The 21,754-nt window shown below is 46.7% G+C and overlaps 1 protein-coding gene across 22 annotated transcripts in view; it reads left to right on the forward strand.

Moving 5' to 3' along the window:
* Nucleotides 1-21,754, forward strand: part of ASPRV1 (aspartic peptidase retroviral like 1) — a 116,777-nt gene that overhangs the window by 88,838 nt on the left and 6,185 nt on the right. For all 22 annotated transcript variants that reach the window (XM_045978760.1, XM_045978766.1, XM_045978765.1 and 19 more), the window contains 2 exons: nt 15,585-15,742; nt 17,233-17,304. The gene's annotated coding sequence lies outside the window, so the exon portion shown is untranslated. The remainder of the gene's footprint in view (nt 1-15,584; nt 15,743-17,232; nt 17,305-21,754) is intronic.

A 21,754-nucleotide genomic window follows, 5' to 3' on the forward strand; every position in this document is an offset into this window, starting at 1 on the left:
GACTGAGCCACCCCAGTGCTGTGTCGTGAGCACACTTGTATCTAACCGGAGGTGGTAGTGATGAGGGTTCTCAGTGCTGCCTTCTTACCTGCTGGGCAGCTGGGCTGCTCAGGAGAACATTCACCACTGTTAATCTACCCCCACTGCCACTTTTCCTGGAACACATAGGGAATTACCTTGTGAGAAGCAGCCCAGACATTGTTCTCACCTGTAGGGCAGAGTCCTCTGTGTCTTGAGTGGGATTTGTATTAGGTACCTGTTTGTTTTCTCCAGTGAAGGCATCTGTATGTGGAGACATCTTTGTCCCACCCGATAGGCAGGTCTCCCTTGGTCCCAGTCTCCCCAGGTCTAGTCTAGGACTACTGCTTCCTTCTCTAAGTGTCCCTCTAGATTCCTTGTACTTAATTTATTGCATGCCACATAGTCTCCATTTTAGTTCTGGCCAATCTCACACTTTCCCTCCAAGGAAGTTCCACCCACCATTGTTGCATGACACTGAGGCAAATGAGCAAAAACAAATATACTCATAGATTTATATTGCTTCATGATTTCTGGGATTAATGTTCTATCTGAGTCATGCCCAGGCCTGGATTCTGTCTGCCCAGCTTTGCTGCATATCTCCTACCACAGCCTTGGACAAAGGTCTAATTGCTTAATTGTCTTCTCCCCTAGTAGACTCTTAGCTCTCAGAGAGCAGCCACTGTTGCATTTATCCTTCCTATCCCTGGCCTGGCACGTGAGGTCAGTTCTCCGTATGTATTTGTTCAGTGGGCCATTGTATGAGTTTTAAACTTCTTAAGGGTACAGACTGAGTCTTCCTCTTTCTTACCAGTTCCACATCTCATTCTTGCCCAGAGCTAAGCCAATAATAAGGCTAATAGGTTGGCTGTTGGATGGGAGTGCTGGAGAGTCACCGGGAAAAGTTTCTCAGGTCAAACTAGATTTTGATCCTCAAGGAAACAAAGAAACCCAAAGTCTAGACTCCCAAATATCAGGAGTGGCTGTCAGGGATTGGTTAGACCCTACCGCATGTACGCTGTGATCCTGGGCATTGGGAAGGTGGTGTGGTGAGGTGGGAAACACTTGGGTGGTAAAACAGGAGAGGTGGCCAGTGGTGCTCGAGTGCCAGGAACTGAGGAATTTGGTTAATTCAGCTCTCTCTCCCCAGTGTCCAAATTTAAAAGAAAGAGGAAGGGAAGGGGAAGGAGAAGGAGAAGGAGAGAGAATGAGCCTGGGCTTGGAAGCTAAATTAAAGTGTATCTGAATCCCTTTTCATCCCCTTTAAATAGGGAACTCCCAGATATAGTATTAATCTCTCTGAGTCCTAGTTTCTGCATCTGTGGAACTGTTCGCACAGGGCAGACAGTAAATAATGGGAATTATTAGTATCATGGCATCATGTTTCTTTTCTTTCTTTAATTTTTTAAAAAGATTTTTTTTTATTTGACAGAGAAAGAGAGAGAGTGTGTGCATGCTTGAGCAAGGGGGAGGGGCAGGCAGAGGGAGAAGCAGACACCCCGCTGAGCAGGGAGCCCAACACAGGGCTTGATCCAAGAACCTTGAGATCATGACCTGAACTGAAGGCAGACGCTTAACCGACTGAGCCACCCAGGTGCCTGGCATCATGTTTCTCATGTTTTCTCAGTGAGGGTCCAGCTAACATAAGCCAAGAAAAGGTCATTTATTGGAAGACTCCCAGCTCATAGCCTTGAAGAAAGGGTCAGCTCTGAGGCTTCAGGAAGACCAGAACACTTGGACCTGGGTTTTCAAGAAAAAGAAGGCTGCCATTAGGTAGAAGCCATGCCAGCCTCTTTGTGTGATCGAGACAGTCTCACTGGCTGGTCTGGATCCTGTCAGGACAGTCCCACTGGGGATTGAGGGAGATGGAGTTCTCCCTCAGAAAAGTGAGGTACTGTATCCAGAAGAATAGCGGGGGAGATTGCTAGACAGGCAGAACTGTTGACCATCACACACGAGACTCCCCTCTCCCCCACCCTATGCTCCTGTAGGCCTGCCAGGTGAGTCCTCAAGTGCAAAACGACGTAACTAATGCGTACCTCCCCTGTTTTCTTTTTTTTTCTTAAAAGATTTTATTTATTTATTTGACAGAGAGAGATCACAAGTAGGCAGATAGGCAGGCAGAGAGAGTGAGAGGAAAGCAGGCTCCCTTCAGAGCAGAGAGCCGGACGTGGGACTCGATCCCAGGACCCTGAGATCATGACCCGAGCCGAAGGCAGCGGCTTAAACCACTGAGCCACCCAGGTGCCCCTCCCCTGTTTTCTTTTAATTCCTCCATCAGTTTTCCATTTTAACACAATCTGCCCAGCCGGGGCCCACTCTGCCCTGAGCAGGAGTGTGGCATCTTTAGTCAAAGGGCTCCCCTGCTCCAGGGCCTCCAGCCTCCTCCCTGACCCTCCCCAAGGGTCCCAGACCCAAATCCTCACCTGCTCTTTACAAAGTTCTGTACGCCCCGCCCTACAGAAAAGAACCTCAGGCCAGTTTTAAACTTTTCATTTGCTTTTTCCTACTTTTACTTTTTCAATACTGACTCTTCTTTTTACTTTACCCTTGGCCCAGTCCTGCAGGAAATGTGTTCTTAGGAAAGCTGCTGGGAGACCTTGGGTTTCCAGTAGGGTGAGAAGGCTCCACTGAGACTAATGGAAAACCCGAGTACTGAGGGTTGCCGAGTGTCTTTCAGTATGGAGCCCTCCACAGGGCCAGAGGAGGGACCAACTCCCCAGTTTGCCAGCCCTTTCTGCTTTCCTCCTCTCCCCTTTTTCCGTGCCCCATATTCTACTGCAACAATGTCATCCACTCGGGGTGTCTAAAAGGCCTCTAGAGGTCTGAGGGTGGCACTTGGGAGGTGGAAGATTTCGTGATGACCGCCTCAGGCCCAGTAAGGGGGAGAGGCCCACCTTCTCAGTACAGGCCAGTCAGAATATTTGCCTCCTAGAAGATTCCTGTCCAGTGCCCTCATACCCCACCAAGGCTTGTCCATTCTAGGAGCTTATTGCCTGCTGTGAGCCTGCCCCATCCTTCTGCCCCTATTAAAGCTTCTCTATCTCTTGTCTTTTCAGCCTGCTGTATGTTAGATCAGTTATTCCCACAGAGGTGGTAAATTCAAAATCCCAGAAAACTTGTATTTTATAGGGGAGATTTAAAAGGACAGAGTGTCAGTTTCAAAGGGTAGCTCTAAGGATTAGCTCCTTATTGTGGGGGGCCTGTGGATAGTATAGCTTCAGTGCTGGAGGGAGGGAGGAAAGAAAGCATAGACAGATGAATGAACTAATGAGGATGGAAGGAACCAATAGGGAGAGATTCATAATCACAGTCACCTTCTCAGAAGCCTGTCCGTCACATAAACGAAGGGCCACCTAGGTGTCTGCCTACATGGGCCTGGCTTGGGGGGCAGCTGGACTCCACCAGCTTGAGCATCACTTAAAAGTAAGGAAAAGGATTTTGTGAAAGAAAACTGTGAGAAGCAGTGAAATGTGGATCCAGAGAGGGGAATTTTTTCCTTTTCCTTTTTTTGAGATATAATAATCCGGAAACCACAAAATTCAGCCTTTAAAGTGTACAATTGAATAGTTTTTAGTGCAAGGTTGTGCAACCATTGTCACTAATTGAAGAACATTTTCATTGCCCCAACAAGAAACCTTGGACCCATTAGCAGTTGCTCCCCGTCCCCCAGCACCCAGCAACCACTAGGAGACTGTAGGGTCTGCTTAATCTAAACATCAGATGCCCTTTTGTGCCTGGTGTCTTTCACTTAACATAATGTTATCTACATTGTAGCTTGTGCCTGTGCTCCATTCCTGTTTCCTGCTGAGTAATATTCCATTGTGTGGATATGCCACATTTTGTTTATCCTGCTGGATGTGTGGAGGGGTTCTAGTTTTTGGCTATGATAAATAATATTCCTATGGATATTTATGTACAAATGTTATTGTGGACATATGTTCTCGGTTTTTTTGTTTTGTTTCGTTTTTAGTTTTCTTGAGTGTATCCTAGGAGTGGAATTGCTGGGTCACATGGTAATTTTATTTAAGTTTTTGAGGAACTGCCATGGTTGGGGATTTTTGACACCTTTTTTCCCTGACTATAAACAAAAGTTCATTGTAGAAAATTTATAATATATACAAATGTACGGAGAAGAAAGTAAGATTCTCTATATGACCCATTAATAACGACCTTTAACGTATCAGTGTATTTCTTGTCTTGTTTACATACATCACTTAAAAATTGTATTGAGTTTAAAATATGTATAGTTTGTGTCTTTTTAAAAAAATATTTATTGATTTAACAGAGAGAGACAGAGAGAGCACAAATAGGCAGAGAGGCAGGTAGAGATAGAGGAAGGGAAAGCAGGCTCCCACTGAGCAGAGAGCCTGATGTGGGGCCGATCCCAGGACCCTGAGATCATGACCCGAGCTGAAGGCAGAGGTTTAACCCACTGAGCCACCCAGGTGCCCCTGTATAGTTTGTGTCTTAATTCTTTCACTTTACCTTCTACTGTAAGCATTTGCCATGTCAACAAATATTATAATATTATTTCTGACCACATTCTGTCATCATCTGATGCATTATAACTTATTTAATTAACCGGCTATTCTTGGACATGTAGATAATTTCTACATTTTTGTGATTATCACAGGTGGTGCAGTATCTTTGTATGTAAATGTCCATCTACCTCTCTGATAAGTTTTTTTTTAATATGCTGGGGTTTTTTTGTTTTATTTTGTTTTAATATGCAAGGTGTTGTGGTTTTTATTTTTTTTTATTTTTTTTTAAAGATTTTATTTATTTATTTGACAGAGAGAGATCACAAGTAGGCAGAGAGATCACAAGTAGGCAGAGAGGCAGGCAGAGAGAGAGTGAGAGGGAAGCAGGCTCCCTGCCAAGCAGAGAGCCCGATGCGGGACTCGATCCCAGGACCCTGAGATCATGACCTCAGCCGAAGGCAGCGGCTTAAACCACTGAGCCACCCAGGCGCCCAAGGTGTTGTGGTTTTTAAAAAATATATATTTTTAGGTAAGATCTGTGCCCAAAATGAGGCTTGAGCTTATGACCCCAAGATCAAGGCGCCTGGTTGGCTCAGTAGGTTGAATGTCCCGACTCCTGGTTCCAGCTCAGGTCATATCTCTGGGTGATGGGATCAGCCTCACATCAGGCTCTACGCTCGAGCTGGGAGTTTCTTGAGATTCTCTCCTTCTCCCTCTGCCCCTCCTCTTCTCGCATTCTCTCTCTTAAATGAATAAATGTTTTTTAAAAAAGGGTTGCATGTTCTACTGATTGAGCCAGCCAGGAGCCCCATATATCTCTGAAAAGTTTGAGATAAAATCTTAGAAATGAAATTTTGGGGTAAAAGAATGTGAACATTTAAAAAATAAACCTTGGGCTGCCTGGGTGGCTCAGTGGATTAAAGCCTCTGCCTTCGGCTCAGGTCATGATCCCAGGATTCTGGGATCCAGCCCCGCATGGGGCTCTCTGCTCAGCGGGGAGCCTGCTTCCTCCTCTCTCTCTCTCTCTGCCTGCCTCTCTGCCTACTGTGATCTCTGTCTGTCAAATAAATAAAATCTTTAAAAAAAAAAAATAAACCTTTTGCTTTGAAATAATTTTAGATTTATAAAAAGTTGCAAAGATAGTGCAGAGAGTTCCCATGTAGCCTTCACACAGCTCCCTCTAACATGAATATCTTACCTAACCAGAGTATATTCATCAAAATTAATAAATTAACTTTGGTACATTACTGTTAACTAAGCTCCAGACTAAATTTGGCTTTTATTAGTGTTCTTATTAATGTCCTTTATCCATTCCAGGATTCAGTCCAAGACACCATGTTGTATTTAAACATGTGAATATTTTTAAGTCTTTGGGGGGTGTTTGTGTGTGCGTGTGTGTGTGAGTGTGTTGTGTGTGTGTGTGTGTGTGTGTGTGTGTAGGAAAGTTGTGTCAATTTATATTCCCGTCAAATGTATAGGGGAGGGCTCCTGGGTGGCTTATTTGGCCTTTGGCTCAGGTCATGGGATTAAGTCCCACATTGGGCTCCCAGCTCCATGGGGAGTCTCTTTGTCCCTCTGACCGTCTCCCTTCTCATGCTCTCTCTCACTCTTTCAAATAAATAAATAAAATCTTTTAAAAAAAATAGTATAGGGGAAAGACTTTGTCAACCTAATAGGGATTATAGCAACAGCAATAACATCAGTTTAGTGGACATTTATTTTCCTTTTTTTTTTTAAGTATATGGATTAGAGAATATATGCAGGAGAGTTTTAAAACCACTTCGTAAATGAGGACCTTTAAGTGGTATGATGCCAGTTATAGAAATAAACATACAGTTTTGGAAACAATGTTTTTCAGTCTTTTAAAATATTATTCTTTCTGGATTTTTTTCTCTTTTTAATAAAAAAATTTTTAAAAATGTGAATTCTGGTATGGTTAACATACAGTGTTATATTAGTTTCAGGGGTGCAGTACGGTGATTCCACAATTCTGTACATCCCCCGGTGCCTGTCACAAGTGTGCTCTCTGCCCCTGTCGCCTAGTTCACCCATCCCCTACACGTCTTTCCTCAGTTTGTTCTCCAGCTTTTGGTTTGTCTTTTTTCATTGTTTTGTTTCTTAAATTCCGCATGAGTGACATCATATGATATTTGTCTTTCTCTGACTGACTCCATGTAGCGTAATACTCTCCGGCTCCATCCATGTTGCTGCACATGGCAAGATCTCGTTCTTTGGTGGCTCAGTAGCGTTCTGTTGCCTACGCACCCCCTGCCATATATCCATTTCTCCATCCGCGGATGCCTGAGCTGCTTCCATACTTTGGCTGTTGCAGAGATGCTGCTTATAAACATAAGGGTTTGTACACACATATCCATGTATCCTTTTGAATTAGTGTTTCTGTATTTTTGAGGTAAATACCCAGCAGGGCAACTGCGGGATCACAGGGTAGTTTTATGTTCAGCTTCTTGAGGAACGTCCATACTATTTTCTATACTTGTACTGGTTTGCATTCCCACTGACAGTGCATGGGGGCTCCTTTTTTCCCCACATCCTGACCAGCAGTTGTTATTAAGAAATTTTTTATTTTAGCCATTCTGACAGGTGTGAGGTAATACCTCATTGTAGTTTTGATGTGCGTTCCCGTGGTGATGAGTGATGGTGAGCGTCTTTTCATGGGTCCTTTGGCTGTCTGCTTGTCTTCTTTGGAGAAATGTCCGTTCGTGTCTCCTGACCATTTTTTAAGTTAGTGAGCATTTCTGAATGGCAAGTGGCTTTACAGATTTTTTTCATCTGTTTGGTAACCACTTGTACTTGTTTTTTATTTCCCAATCATCGGTAGGGGCTTTTGTCACATCTAAGCCTTTAGCTTCCATTCAAGCTGACGCAGAGCCAGTGTCAGATGAACATCCAGAAAGCCGTCACGGCATCCTGCAGAGTCACCAAGGCAGTGTCACCCAGGAAGGGAGGCCTGCCAGATGTTTCCTGAAGGTCTTGTTTCTCCTGCAGGGGCCTGCCCAGGGCTGTGGAACCTGGGTGCACTCTGAGGGAGCAAGCTCTGCTGGTGACCCAGAGGCCAGCTGTGTCCAGAGTGGTACAGGGCAGGCAGTGACATGTCCTAAACAGCACTGTCCAGGAGTCCGCAGAATGGTGGTTTCGTCCTGGTTCTCTTACCACCTGTGCGAACTTGAGCACATCTGACCCATTTTCTGGGCTCTCTTTTTCTCATCTGGCTAATGGTCAGGATCTCAGGGTCTAAATGGACTGTTGCAAAGCACTTTGAAAAGCACTGGACAGGTGGGTAGTACAGTCATAGGAGATGCTGTCCTGAAGCAGACTGAGGAGTGCCTTATGTGGGTAGTGCGAGTCTCAATCCACCATCCCAGGAGGGCAAAAAATGCTCCTGAGATCAATTCCGTTCCAACCCTGAACTCACATCTTACCTGATGGGGAGGAAATTTATTGCTGTCATTATAGGCCCCCTCTTAATAATGGTCACCCCAGAATCCAGGAGGCTTCTGTTGCTGCCTAGGAAAGGGGCGCTTCTGTAGGCTGTGCTCTCTCTCATGGGCCCTGGTACCCTGTGAGCCTCAGACTCTGCCCTCAGGCCTTGCTTGAGGCTTTTGTCCCCAGGGCCATGCCTCCCCACCGCTGAGGCCCACTGCTCCCTGAAGGTGCGGAGCACTAGTCTGGCTCCTCTTCCCACTTCCCAAGACCCCTCTTCCTGTCCCCTTTCACTTTTTCCCTCCCAGCGTGGCCTTTAGAACACTCCTCTGAGTCTGCAAGGAGCTCAGGCTCAGGAAAACAGATGCAAAGGGGAAAAGGGCCTCGGGGTGGCTTCCGTCTAGTCCTTCTGGAATGAGAAGGCAAAGGAAAACCACAACCATCTAAACACAAATTAACATCTGAGAAAATAATCTGGCCACACCGAGAAGAAATTGGAAAATATGTCCTTTTGTTCAAATACTGTCATAAACCCGTGTCCTCCGGCATGTCATGCATTGTCTCCGACCCGGTTTCCTCCACCGTGCAGTGAGGGGCTGGTTTCATACCCTCTAGAGCAACTGTGGACACTCACCATCCTACAGTCAGTACTTCCTGGGAAAGCCTGAGCTTTTTTTTTATTTTGACATTCTTGGTCTTTTGTAGTCACTGTCACGTGACCTGAACATGACCCCAGCAGCATTGCCAACAGATTTTTCCCGAGGCCTGTGGTTGGTCTGATCTATGATCATTTCTTTTGTTGTTCTGTGTAATCATCATGGTAAATGGGAGCTAGCTCTGGGCTTGGCCTCAGTGCTCTCTCTGCATTATCTCATTTAATCCATGTAACTGTTTGTTGGGTTGGTCCTAGTGTTGTCATTGTATGAAAGAGGAAACAGAGGCCAAGTAGCTTTCCCACAGCAAGACAGTAGGTATGGGACAGAGCTGGCTTGATTCTGAAGCTGAGTTTTCTAGCCCACTGGGTTGTGACCCCTCAGGGAGGCAGAGGGGACTGGAAGGCAAATGTCCTCGGAAGACTGTGTGATCTTTCTTAGAACCAGTCTAGGAAACCCTCCCTGAAGCAACTCCCAGGTACTCATGTCTCCCCGGGGCCTGAAGAGATGGAGACAGTGTTGGGAGGAGCACGGGAGCCCCCTCTCTAGAGTTCTCTGTGGGTGGGTTGCTACCCGGGCGTAAGGTCCGGGACCCTGGCTGCATGCTGACCCTGCAGAGGGCTGTCTTCCTTCCTTCCATTTTCCTTTCCTTCCTTCCTTCCTTTTTTTTTCTTTTTAAAGATTTTATTTATTCATTCGTGAGAGACAGAGGGGTCGGGGGAGAGGCCGAGGGAGAAGCAGGCTCCCCACTGAGCAGGGACCCCGACACGGTGCTCCATCCTAGGACCCTAGGATCATGACCTGAGCCGAAGGCAGATGCTTAACTGACTAAGCCACCCTGGCGCCCCTGTCCTCCCCTCTCCAGTGGCTGGGGACAGGGGCATGGCTAGTTGTGTCATGCAAAGGTGGTCTGAGAGTGCGCCAGCGTGCTTCCTTCTTGGGCTGGGGTGGGAGCAGTGATGTCTGGGTTTACATCCATTCACTGGGCAGATACTTGCCACTGTCATCACCACCCAAGGGCAGGGACCCACATGCAGGCTCATTATGTAGAGGCAGGTCCAAGGCAGCCTGGAATGGTGTAGCTCATACTGACACAAGCAAGTCTCCCCCTCAGTGGTTCTGGCCCACCAGTCCTCCACTGTCCCCTCAGAGTTACTCCTACTTCTCTCCTTTTCACCGCATGGGCTAAAAATTGGCTATGGAAAAAGAGAAAACTCCAAGACCTTGTGACCTTCCAAAGATGATTCTGTCCAACTTCCCTGATGAACTTGTTGGGAAGTGGTATCTTAAGCCAGGTTTGGGGTTATATCACTCAAAAATCATGTTGGATAGGGCTCCTTGGTGCCTTAGTTGGTTAAGTCTCTGACTCTTGCTTTCAGCTCAGGACATGATCTCATGGCTATGAGATCAAGCCCCGCATCCGGCTCCATACCCAACATGGAGTCTATTTCTCTCTCTCTCTCTCTCAGCTTCTCCGCCTGCTCATGCTCTTTCTCTCTCTCTCTCAAATAAATAAGTAAATTTTTTTTCTATAAAGATTTTATTTATTTGAGAGAGAGAGAGAGAGAGATCACAAGCAGGCAGAGGCAGGCAGAGAGAGAGGGAGGAAGCAGGCTCCCCGCTGAGCAGAGAGCCCAATGCGGTGCTTAATCCCAGGACCCTGAGATCATGACCTAAGCTGAAGGCAGAGGCTTAACCCACTGAGCCACCGAGGCGCCCCTAAATAAGTAAATCTTTCAAAGAAAAATCACATTGGACCATTTCTTCTCATTTGTACATATTAAGCCCTTCCTAGGTTGTGCTGGGCCAAGCACTATGGATATAGTGGAAATCCAAGACAGAAGATCTAAAGCCCATCTTCCATTTTACAGGTGGAAACAGGACATCCCAGAGATGCTAAGGAGCTCATTTAAGGTCCCACAGCTACTTAGAGCAGTTGTGGGTTTGGAATGTGAGGTTCCTGACTTTCAGCCCTGTGCTCTTTCAACAGCATCTTACACAACTTACAGTACAGTTGGTTGCAGGAGCAGGAACTCTGGCTCTGGAACAATTCTAGAACTCTTAGAGGGGAGCAGAGTTCCCCTTGCTGGTGATTTCCCACCCACAGTGGGCTTGCTGCCAGTATCTTTATGTTTTTTACTTATAGATGCATGTCTGGGAGTTGTAATTTTCTTTTGAAGACACTGGGAAATCCCATAACTTAAAAAATGATTTGGTAAAATTAAATTCCTACATTTTTGCCCAGTTTCTGCTTCTTTAGAGTGAGTGAGTGTGTGTGTGTGGTTATGGGGATATTCTAGCAGTGCCTGTCCTCAGGCAGTTTCACATAGGTTGATCTGGGTTAGGGCGCTCCATATGTGCTTTGCACAGGGCACAGTGACAAAGAGGAAAGTGGCAATGAAGTGTGGGGAAGACCTAACTCAGGCCCAAACGGAAAGAAGTCATGGCATCTTACTGACTGGGATACTCTGAACGGGGAGGGAGAGAAGGTCTGCATGGCTTCCCCTGGTGGGGTGAGGTGAGGTCTCAGGGTGAGAAGAAAGAGGCTGATGAGGGGTTTTCTTAACCCAGAAGTGTCCAGTTTTGAAGGCTCCTGACTCATTGTCAGTATTAGTCATTCATTCACTCAAGTAGTTCTGGAGAACATTCAACAAATCCCCTCTGGGCAAAGGCCCTGTGTCAGGTCCCAGGAAGGATGTGTTCTGTATCCAGGGAAATGTCTAGGCTAGTTTCTGTGGTCCAGGAGCGAAATCAGTCTCCTGCAGGTGTCCCATGGCCTGTGGGCTGGGGTTCTGAGGACTCCCAACTCAATCTCATTGGCTCTGGAGCTGATTCCTGGTTCCCAGGGTTGGGATGGGGATGAAGACTGCACATCCATCTGCTGCCTCACCAAGCCCAGACTGGAGGGAGCGACGTACTGTGGCGCTGGGCCTGGCTTCTCGGGGAAAGTACTACTGCAGCAAACCAGGGGGCCAAGCAGCCAGGGTTGGAGGGTCATGGGTTTCCATCCCTCCCTGACTTACACTGGACTTTTTGTTAGAGAAGATGAAAGCCAGGCCCACTACCTGGAAATGAACCCAGATTTGGATCTCATGAGAGATCAGGGTAGAGTCTCAAGACAGAAGGCTGGGAACGTGGTGCAGGGATGCAGGCCTGAGTGGTCAGTCCCGGATTAGAGCTTCCCTGGGCCACACAGTGAGGAGAGACAGGGCTGGGTGGGGCAGAACTGTGCTTGGGTCACATTTCTAACTCCTGGTTTTTTTTTTTGAGCTATGAGTCGGACAGATTTTATCTTGCCTCTTTTGACCCTCCATGAGGCAACAGCTGGGGGCCAGGGGAGAGACAGAGAGCAGCAAGCATGCTGGTTCTTCTTTTGGTCCATTTAGCAATTTCCTGTAATTTTTGAGCAAGAACAGGTATAACCCTTTGTGCCCTGAGGTGTGCAGTCTCCAACATATATGCCTGTGGCCCTGAGGCTATCTGGAAATTGACCCTGGCTCAGTCCAATCAAAAACAAATTCACTGGGGCACCTGGGTGGCTCAGTGGGTTAAAGCCTCTGCCTTTAGTTCAGGTCATGATCCCAGGGTCCTGGGATGGAGCCCTGCATCAGGCTCTCTGCTTAGCAGGGAGCCTGTTTCCCTTCCTCTCTTTCTGCCTGCTTGTGGTCTCTGTCTATCAAATAAATAAATAAAATCTTAAAAAAAACAAAAAAACCAAATTCATTGACCATGGGGAAAGGTCAGGCACACACTACATACGTATGCAGCCTTGGCCGGGAGCTTGCATTCATCTGGCTGTTCACTCGGCAGAGATTTTTGGGGCACTTATTTTGTGCAATGCACACTGAAGGTCAAGGCCCACATCTTACCCATGAAGACATGGGACCACAGGAGAAAACCACGACCTGGCTTCTGTTTCTAAGTGAGGGAAGCTGGTGGCAGTTTCTTGGCAAATTCAAATGTGTCTGCTGCAAACAGATCCTTTTTCCTCAAGTAATTCTGGGTGCTTTCCAAACTTACCAATTCCCTCAAGAATGGGGGAGGAGGCCAGGAAGCTCTCCAGGGAGAGGAACAGAATGGTCAAAGGCCCTCTGTTAAAGGAGTGAGGCCCCTTTAAAAACCGGAAGGAAGTCAGTGTGACAAGGAAGGAAAGGTGAGTTTGCAGGGCAGGTTGGGCTCTTGGTGGGTAAGTGGGGACTCTCTAAGCCTCACTCAATGATCCCACTTCTCCTCTTCTCCTCACCTAGGACACCCTTTTCCTTCCTCAGATCTCAATTCAGGCATCTTAGCTTCCAAGGAAAACTGCCACCACAGCTACTCTGAGAAGCCAGTGGTCCAGTTCCATTACCCAGCATCTTGATTCTTAACCTGTATCTCTCCATTATATTTCTCAAATTGATCTTTCTGAAAGACCTTTTTTTTTTTTTTTTAAGTAGTTGGGGCTTGAACTCACCACCCTGAGATCAGGACCTGAGCTGAGATCAAGAGTCGGACACTTAACCAACTGAGCCACGCAAGCCCAAAGGCCTGTAATTCTAGACTGGGGAGGTTTCCATTACTCCCCATTGCTTTCATTACTATCAGAATCACTATTTTTCAAGCTTTCTCCATGGGCCAGTTAAAACCCCTCTAGATCTGGTCTTGCCTTCCTTCATGGTCTTCTCTTGACCCCCAAGGGCTAGCTAAAGTGAATCACTTGTAGTGGCCTGCATTCTCATGCCTCAGGGCCTTTGAGCCATCTTCCTGGAGCACTCTCTCACATTCCTCACCTAGCCAACTCCATCCCATCTTTCAAAGCTCAGATCAAGGGCTACAGCCTCCAGGAGCCTTTATAAGGGCATCCCCCTTCTGCTCTTCCCCAGCACCCTCCACATAACTATGTCTGTCAAGGGGCTGGTTGCCCTAGTTCTGCTTCCCCTATAGAGCTTTCTGAGAGCCTAGCTCATTTCTGCTTCCTCAGTACCTAGCGTAGAATATGGCACATAGTTAGCGATAAGTAAAGATCAGTACTGAAGAAATGCGTCAGTGAACAAACGAATGAATTCTCCTTGGAGGTGGGGTACTCACTAGGGAGATAATATTGGAGGTTGAGTCCAAAAGAATGATTAAGAATTTGTGAAGCAGGAATTTTAATTTATGGGACAAGGAATGGCAGGTGTGAAGCATGGAGGTTTGGGAGAATGCATTGTTAAGGAAGCTATGGCTAGTTCTGTAGCTGAAACAGAAGGTGAGTGTGTGGGATATGCCAGAGATGGATCTGGAGGGACAGGACAAGGGACAGTGACTGTCAGGATCTGGGAAGCCTGACTCCACCCAGTATAGGACAGAGCAGGACACAGAGAGTGCTTTTGATGCCACTAGGAAGGTGGGCAGGAACGGGCAGTGGCAGGCCATGGGGGACTGGAAGAAGGCAATGGGGGTGTGAGCCAAAGCACATCAGGGGACAAAGAGCAGGGGCAGACTTGAGTGGGGTTTAGATGACTGTGACCTACAGCCAGAGGAGGTGTGGGGCTTGTGGGATGGTAACATTATGGTTTCTGGCATGGGTTCCTGTGTGGCTGGCGAAGCCGCTCACCAAGATGTCAGCCCAGAGAGAAGCTGATTTGAGAGTAAGAATATGAGTTTGGATTTGCTTATAAGACCTGAAAACTGTACATTGGAAGGGGCCATCAGGTTTGGAGAGCTTTTTGAGGTTCCTGTTCAAGGCAAATCTGTGGGGATGGGTTCAGATCCAGGTGTGCCCAGAAGATTCTAGCTCCCAAGAGCTGATGTTAAATATTTAGGGATTTGGGGTGCCTGGGTGGCTCAGTGGGTTAAAGCCTCTGCCTTCGGCTCAGGTCATGATCTCAGGGTCCTGGGATCGAGCCCTGCATCAGGCTCTCTGCTCAGCAGGGAGCCTGCTTCCTCCTCTCTCTCTCTGCCTGCCTCTGCCTACTTGTAATCTCTGTCTGTCAAATAAATAAATAAAATCTTAAAAAAAAATATTCAGGGATTTGCAAGACCGTAGTTAAACCTGCCTATTACTAAAAAATTTAAGTTCATAAAATTACAATTAAGTAAATTGTATTAAAAATGAAGGTACTTGGGGCGCCTGGGTGGCTCAGTGGGTTAAAGCCTCTGCCTTCAGCTCAGGTCATGATCCCAGAATCCTGGGATCGAGTCCCACATCGGGCTCTCTGCTTGTCAGGAAGCCTGCTTCCTCCTCTCTCTCTCTACCTGCCTCTCTGCCTGCTTGTAATATCTGTCTGTCAAATAAATAAATAAATAAAATATTAAAAAAAAAAAAGAAGGTACTCAACTCATCACTTCTAAGAATTTCAGAATATTATTGTTTATGGCTTTAATTATTTACATCTGTTAGGTCTCTGGAAATACTATATGACATTGTGTTACTCTGCTATTCTTCCTAATGCCTTCAGTGGCATCACATTGATAGCCTGAATTTGGCCATGGTGGGAATAATTGTACCATGGAAATTGATAAACACTACACATCGGGGCCTGATATATTGCTTTGTTGACTGCCTAGACTTAGGAAAATTATGGAGAAAATATTAATAATGCACTTTGAACTTATATATATATAGTGCCTATAGCCATTATGTTGTGAATGGCCCAGAGAAATAGACCAGAAGTTCTTCCAATATTCAAAAAGTATTACCTGATTCAGTAAAGAAGTTGCTTATTGACAAAGGAGTGAAGTTGCAACATGTATCTTCATTGTTTCACTTTTTTTTATTGGCACAAGCAAAAGTATCAACCAATATTCATGTTAGAACTATACTCATTTGTCAATTACAATTATAGGTTAGTTATGGATTTAGCAAGTTGGTAAAAATCAATGAAAGCTTTCTGTAAGACTCAATTTGCTATATGCAATTTACAGTATAGACTACTGTATATTTTATTACTACTTATAAATTGCTAAACGTCTTTAAATGTCAGTTAAATTTGTAATGAACTCATATATGAGTTTTTTTTTTCTCCAGAGGGCCTGTTGTTATGTATTTACCAGCACACCACTGGGCAGATTGCCTTAGGCTAAGGAGTGACCAGAGACCAGATTGGACTCCTTGGAAAGATTCCCAGAAGAGGGAGGGAATCATGGATGGAAAGAAGCTTCCATCCGTGGAGAGACTGGGGGCAGGTAAGTGAGGCTCAGGTGGAGGGATTGGGCTGAAGGGAGAGTTCTGAGAAAGTCTGTAGGAGTGAAGAGAGCCTGGGGTGGGAAGCAGCTGGGCCCCACTCTTTCCTCTGCCAAGGGGGGTGCAAACTATGTCCTGAGAGTGAGAGGCAGACAGGTGAGGAGGTGAGGTGGGGTGAAGGTTTGGCCCAAGTGGGCAGTGAGGAACACCAAGGGGGGTCTGGGAGGATGAGGCTGACTCAGGAAGACAGCAGAGACCACAGCACAGATGTGTAACCGTGAGGGCAAGAAGATGGGGTGTGAACCAGGTTCCTGCCATGGGCCAAGCCCTGCTGTGAGGATTGCTTTATTATCTCCCAGGACAATCCTAGAGGAAACCAAGTCTGGGAGAGGTTAAGTCCTTTATCCCCAGCCCCCTGCCGGTTAGTGGTGGAGTCAGGATGGCAACTCAGGCACCAGACTCTGTTGACAAGGCAGAGCCCCTCACACTGTGCAAACAGAAATTTCTTCAGGGCAGAGATGGGCAGGTAGGTGTGGCCACATGTCAAGGGCTTACAGGCATCAGAGTTCCCACAAAGCCTCCTCAGCCTGTGGCCCAGGCCTGTGTCTGCCTCACAGCACATTCTTGCTGTGCCATTCCACAGTGTCTACTGGAAGCTAATAATAATGAAAGGGGCTTGCATTTTTTTTTAACACCTTTGTTACTTTATTTCCTAATAATTCATTTTATTATATTTTTTAAAAAACAAAGTACATGACAGATTGGGAACTTACAAAATTGGTGCTTGCCTTTAGAATATTTGAGAAGCACTGTTCTAACCCACCCTTATTTTATTTTTTATTTTTTTTAAAGATTATTTATTTATTTATTTGACAGACAGAGATCACAAGTAGGCAGAGAGGCAGGCAGACAGAGAGGAGGAAGCAGGCTCCCGGCTGAGCAGAGAGCCTGATGCAAGGCTTGATCCCAGGACCCTGGGATCATGACCTCAGCTGAAGGCAGAGGCTTTAACCCACTGAGCCACCCAGGCGCCCCTTATTTTATTTTTTTAAAAAAATTTTAAATTAAATTTATTTTTATTTTATTTTTAAACCTTATTTATTTATTTATTTATTTATTTAATTGATTTTTGAGTAATCTCTGTGACTGATGTGGAGCTCAAACTCACAACCCCGAGATGAAGAGTCCATGCTCCACCAACTGAGCCAGCCAGGCACCCCTCTAGCCCCCCCTTCTAACCCCATTTCTCCCCTGCTAGAAACCCTTAGTGATTCCCACTGGCTATAGCAGAGGTTTCAAATGGTGGATGGGGACCAGTTTGTGGAACTTAATTGAATGTGTTATTATCAGCATTAAAAAAAAAAAAAGGCACTTTTGTTTCAGTTACTTATCTAGTTCATGTAGTATAGTGCATATGTGTACTAGCATATGGTGAAAAAGGTCTTTCCATGCTCCCGGTAAATACAGATGTTTGAATGTCGCTACCCTGCAGATACTTACCGCAGCACCAGACCTGATGCCCCAAGTCCGGAGGAGAGCATGACTTCTTGGGAAAAAGGTGAAGGTGAGCAGTGATTGGAGGATGCCCCGGTTATGGATGAACAGAGGGAACAGGATGAACCAAGTCAGAAAGGCCATGACTTTCATGCTGAGATTGTATCTCCAACTTTAAGAGGGCCTGGGTCATGCCACTGGTACCTCACAGGGGTGTAAGGGTTCCAGTCCCTGTGATGGGAACTCAGTGGGGAGCCCTTAAGTCTGCCAAGGAAATTGAGAGAGACTTCCCAGAGGGGGCAGTGCCTCAAATGGGAAGAGTTGGGGTTCTCCAGAAGAACAGGCCTGTGGGGAAGGCTAGCCTGGTCAGGTGAATGGCTTATGCAAAGGCACAAGCAAGCCCATCATGTTTGGGGAACCGTGAGGCACTTGGGGTAGGTGGAGTGTGAATTAGGGAGGAGGCCATCACGTGCTATTGTGAGTTGAGATTTTATTTTGGGATGAGCAGCCATGGGGGAATTTTGAGCCGAAGGATGGCATGAGTGGACTTCATCTCAGGACTCGGGTGGGTGTGAGGAGAGTGGATTAATGTGAGGCGATCTGCAGCTCCATCACTGCAGTGGTGGGGCCTGAAGGGAGGCAGTGAGAGTACAGGGGCAGGGAGACTGAGGAGGGGGATACGGCCCACTGTGGCTGGAATGGGCCCTTAGAAGAGGGAGGCGGTGAGGGTGTCTCTGCTGTGGCTGACTCAGGAAACTGGCGGGGTGGTGGCACCTTCTGCCCAGGAAAGGAACACAGGGGCCAAGAGGGTCTGAGGAATAGATCTATTGAGTTCACTGTTGAAAAGAGCGCGTGCCTGGCTGAGGTGATCGAGCGCGTGACTCTTGATCTTAGGGTCATGAGTGTGAGCCCCACGTTGCGTGTAGAGATTACTAAAAAAAAAACCCAGAAAACAAACTTAAAACCAAATGGAAGAGGCAGCTGTAGGAAGATGTGGCAGTGGGCAGCTGGAGCAGAGCAGAGAGGTTAGGCCTGGGGTACAGCCCAGGGAGAGTGCAGAGTGAGAGAGACGATAGCGTGCTATCGAGGGTGCCACAGGAAACTGGGGAGAGTGGTCTTGGAGGCACAAGATCCAGAAGCTTGGGTCCCAGGAACCAATGGGACAGAAAAGACTTAGGAGGAAAAGCAGTGATGCAAATGCCGGAGGCCACAGGCTGTCCTCAGCCCTTCTAGGCAATGGGAAGGAAGGAGAGAAGGAGTCATTGACCAAGGGAAGTGCTGGACCATGTGAGGGAGTTATTTTTTAAAATGTGAGATACTGGGGCACCTGGGTGGCTCAGTGGATTAAGCTGCTGCCTTCAGCTCAGGTCATGATCTCAGGGTCCTGGGATCGAGCCCTGCATCAGGCTCTCTGCTCAGCAGGGAGCCTGCTTCCTCCTCTCTCTCTGCCTGCCTCTCTGCATACTTGTGATCTCTCTCTCTGTCAAATAAATAGATAAAATCTTAAAAAAAAAAAATAAAAATAAAAACACTTTTTAAAATGTGAGATACTGGTATATGTTGACTCAGCTGAGAGAGGGGAACCCTCCACCAAAAAAAAAAAAAAAAAAGCAAGTATAGGACAGGGACACTTGGAAAAAGCAGTGGAGTGGGTCACCAGGCAGGAAGGTGCAGGCCTCTGGTGTGCCAGGGGCAAGGCTGGTGTTGCTGTCATGGGGATGGGGATGGGGCAGGGACTGAGGAAGAAGAGCAGGGCTGTGTGCCAAGCCCAGAGCCTGGGGCCCAGTGTGCAAGTCAGTCCCACTGACAAGAGTCAGCTGAGAATCTCTGCACCAGGGCCTGGGAGAGGATGCTGAGCAGGGACACAGTGACACAGCTGAGACTGCCTGTCCTGGGTGACCCACGTTTCCAGCCCAGGACTGGCTGACATCTAGACTTCACAGGCTTTGGGCCTAGAACTGGGCAGACCAGGCTGGGGAGGGTTTTGGCACAGAGCTTTAGTTTGCTTATCTTACTTTGATTATGGAAAATTTTCAAACACACCCGAAAATTGTGGGAAAATCAAATGAACCCTCTTATATCTATCCTTAACCTTCAGTGATTATTATGATTTTCTTTTTTTTTTTTAAGATTTTATTTATTTATTTGACAGAGAGAGAGAGATCAGAAGTAGGCAGAGAGGCAGGCAGAGAGAGGGAGAAACAGGCTCCCCGCTGAGCAGAGAGCCTCATGCGGGGCTTGATCCCAGGACCCTGGGACCATGACCTGAGCCGAAGGCAGAGGCTTAACCCACTGAACCACCCAGGTGCCCCAGATTATTATGATTTTCAATGCTATTGTATGACCTCCCCCTGTAAGTACCTTTTTGAAAACATTACAAAAAATCATTTAATAGATTTTATTTTTTTAGAGAAGTTGTAGGTTTACAGTAAAATTGAACAAAAGGTATGGAGAGATTTCCCACATAATCCCTGGTTGAAAATTTTATTTGGAAATAACTTTAAGCTTACAGAAATTGCAAGAACAAGTTTCTGTATTTTTAAATGTTTCTCTTATTAGAGAATATGTTCTCAGACTGTATATAGAAGAATATTAAGATCACTCATGATCCTACCACCCCAAAATAAGTACTATCACTATTTTGGTATATTTCCTTCCAGTCCTTTTTTTGTGTTTTTATGTACATATTTTTAACTGGATCTTTTTTTTTTTAAGATTTTTATTTATTTATGTGTCAGAGAGAGAGAGCGAGTACAGGGGGGCGAGTGGCAGGCAGAGGGAGAAGCAGGCTCCCCACTGACCAGGGAGCCTGATGCGGGACTCAATCCCAGGACCCTGGGATCATGACCTGAGCTGAAGGCAGCTGCTTAACCAACTGAGTCACCCAAGTGTCCCTAACTGGACTTTTTAATCCAGAAAATAACCCCATCCCCTAAAACCTTCCTGTCTGGTGTGTCCATATGATCTGGCTCAGTCCCAGAGCCCTCACCCCTGAAGCCCTCCACAGAGACTGCAGAGAGCAACCACCATTGATCTAAGTCCATGGTTTGCAGCCACTCTCATTCCTTGGTTTCAGTGCCATGCAGGTTTCCCCTTAATGTTCCTTTCATTTTTGTTTTTTCTTGGGTAGTATAGGTTGATTTCTGTGGGATGAGTTGCCCAGTGCTCCTTGGATCACCGTCTTGCCCACCTTCCACACTCATCTCTGGATTTGGGGCATCTGTGTCTGAGCCTGTCTCCCCAGCTCACCTGAACACTCCGTGAGGGTAGGGCCCCACTGATTCATCTAAACATGAGGCACAGTTGGCCTCCAGAAATATGTATGGAATTGAATCAGCCCACTTAATTTGGCATTGCCCATACCCATCTACGTTGCAGACTCTTGCCTTACACTAATTTACAGCCAGCAGCGTGATGTCTGGCATACAGTAGGTGCTCAATAAATGTTTGTTACTGCTACTACCAATAACTTGGGGATTTCTATACATGTTAGGGCTCTGCTGTTTTTCCTCCTTCCCTTTCCCACCAACCCCCAATTCTCCTAGATGGTAAAGAAAAGACACTACGTTGACATGCCAGAGGGAAGGTGTCCCCCCTTTGTCCCCCTGTCTTCTGGAAGTTTGGAGCAAATCTAAGTTGGCAGTGGATTCACAAGAAGCCATTCCCTGCTCTGAGGCTATTTTATATGTTTGCATTGCTCACAATACCAGTTATCATTAGCAGCAATTAAAACTATTTCAGGATCAGTTCAAAGCTGCCTTTGAGGTATTTTAAGTTGGACCAAAGTGTCTAGCTCTAAGCCAAGTTTCCTGGTGTCATTAGAAGCCCACTTGTATTTGGAGAATACCCAACCTGTATATTTTGACTGCCTGAATCTTTCATAAATTTCAGGGGTGTTTGCCACAAGTGGGTCAGTGTCCCCAGAGCTATTGAGACTGTCTTATCAGTCTCACTCCCATCCTTCGTTAAGTGAAGGGGATCATGGAGATGGGAGAGGAGAAGGGGGTCTGCCAGGCCCCTCTGGCCAGGCAGAACCCCTGGGCCCAGGGGGAGGGTGGCAGAAATCAGAGCAGAAAGAGATGAGGGTTTGGTCTAGGGTGAGGGCATCAGGGTTTGGGAAGAAGGTGGGAACCCAATTTGGAGGGCAGGCTATGGGAAGGGGAAAAGGGAGGCCTTCAGAACACCTTAAGTGATATTCATATTTGATTGAAAGATAAACATAGGGAAAGAACCCCTTTTGGCCTATTGGACTTGTAGGGAGTTAGTAATGTGTTCTGACCCTTGCTTGACTGTGGCCCTGACCCCGGGCCTGGAGGACTGGCACTGAGGCCTGAGATCACTGTTCCGGAAACACCTCTAGGGCCCTTTGGAACCCTTCAGGGCCACATTGGGCACCGAGGCATCTTGCTGCCTGCTGAGAGTGGGTTCAGCTGGTGGGCTCTGCTCGGCGGTTTCCTGATAGAAGGGTTCTGAACTGATGGTAAAGGAAGGTGGAGGGCAATCCAGATGGGCAAAGACAG

This window comes from Meles meles, chromosome 15 (genome assembly GCF_922984935.1).
Source record: "Meles meles chromosome 15, mMelMel3.1 paternal haplotype, whole genome shotgun sequence".
Taxonomy (NCBI): Eukaryota; Metazoa; Chordata; class Mammalia; order Carnivora; family Mustelidae; genus Meles; species Meles meles.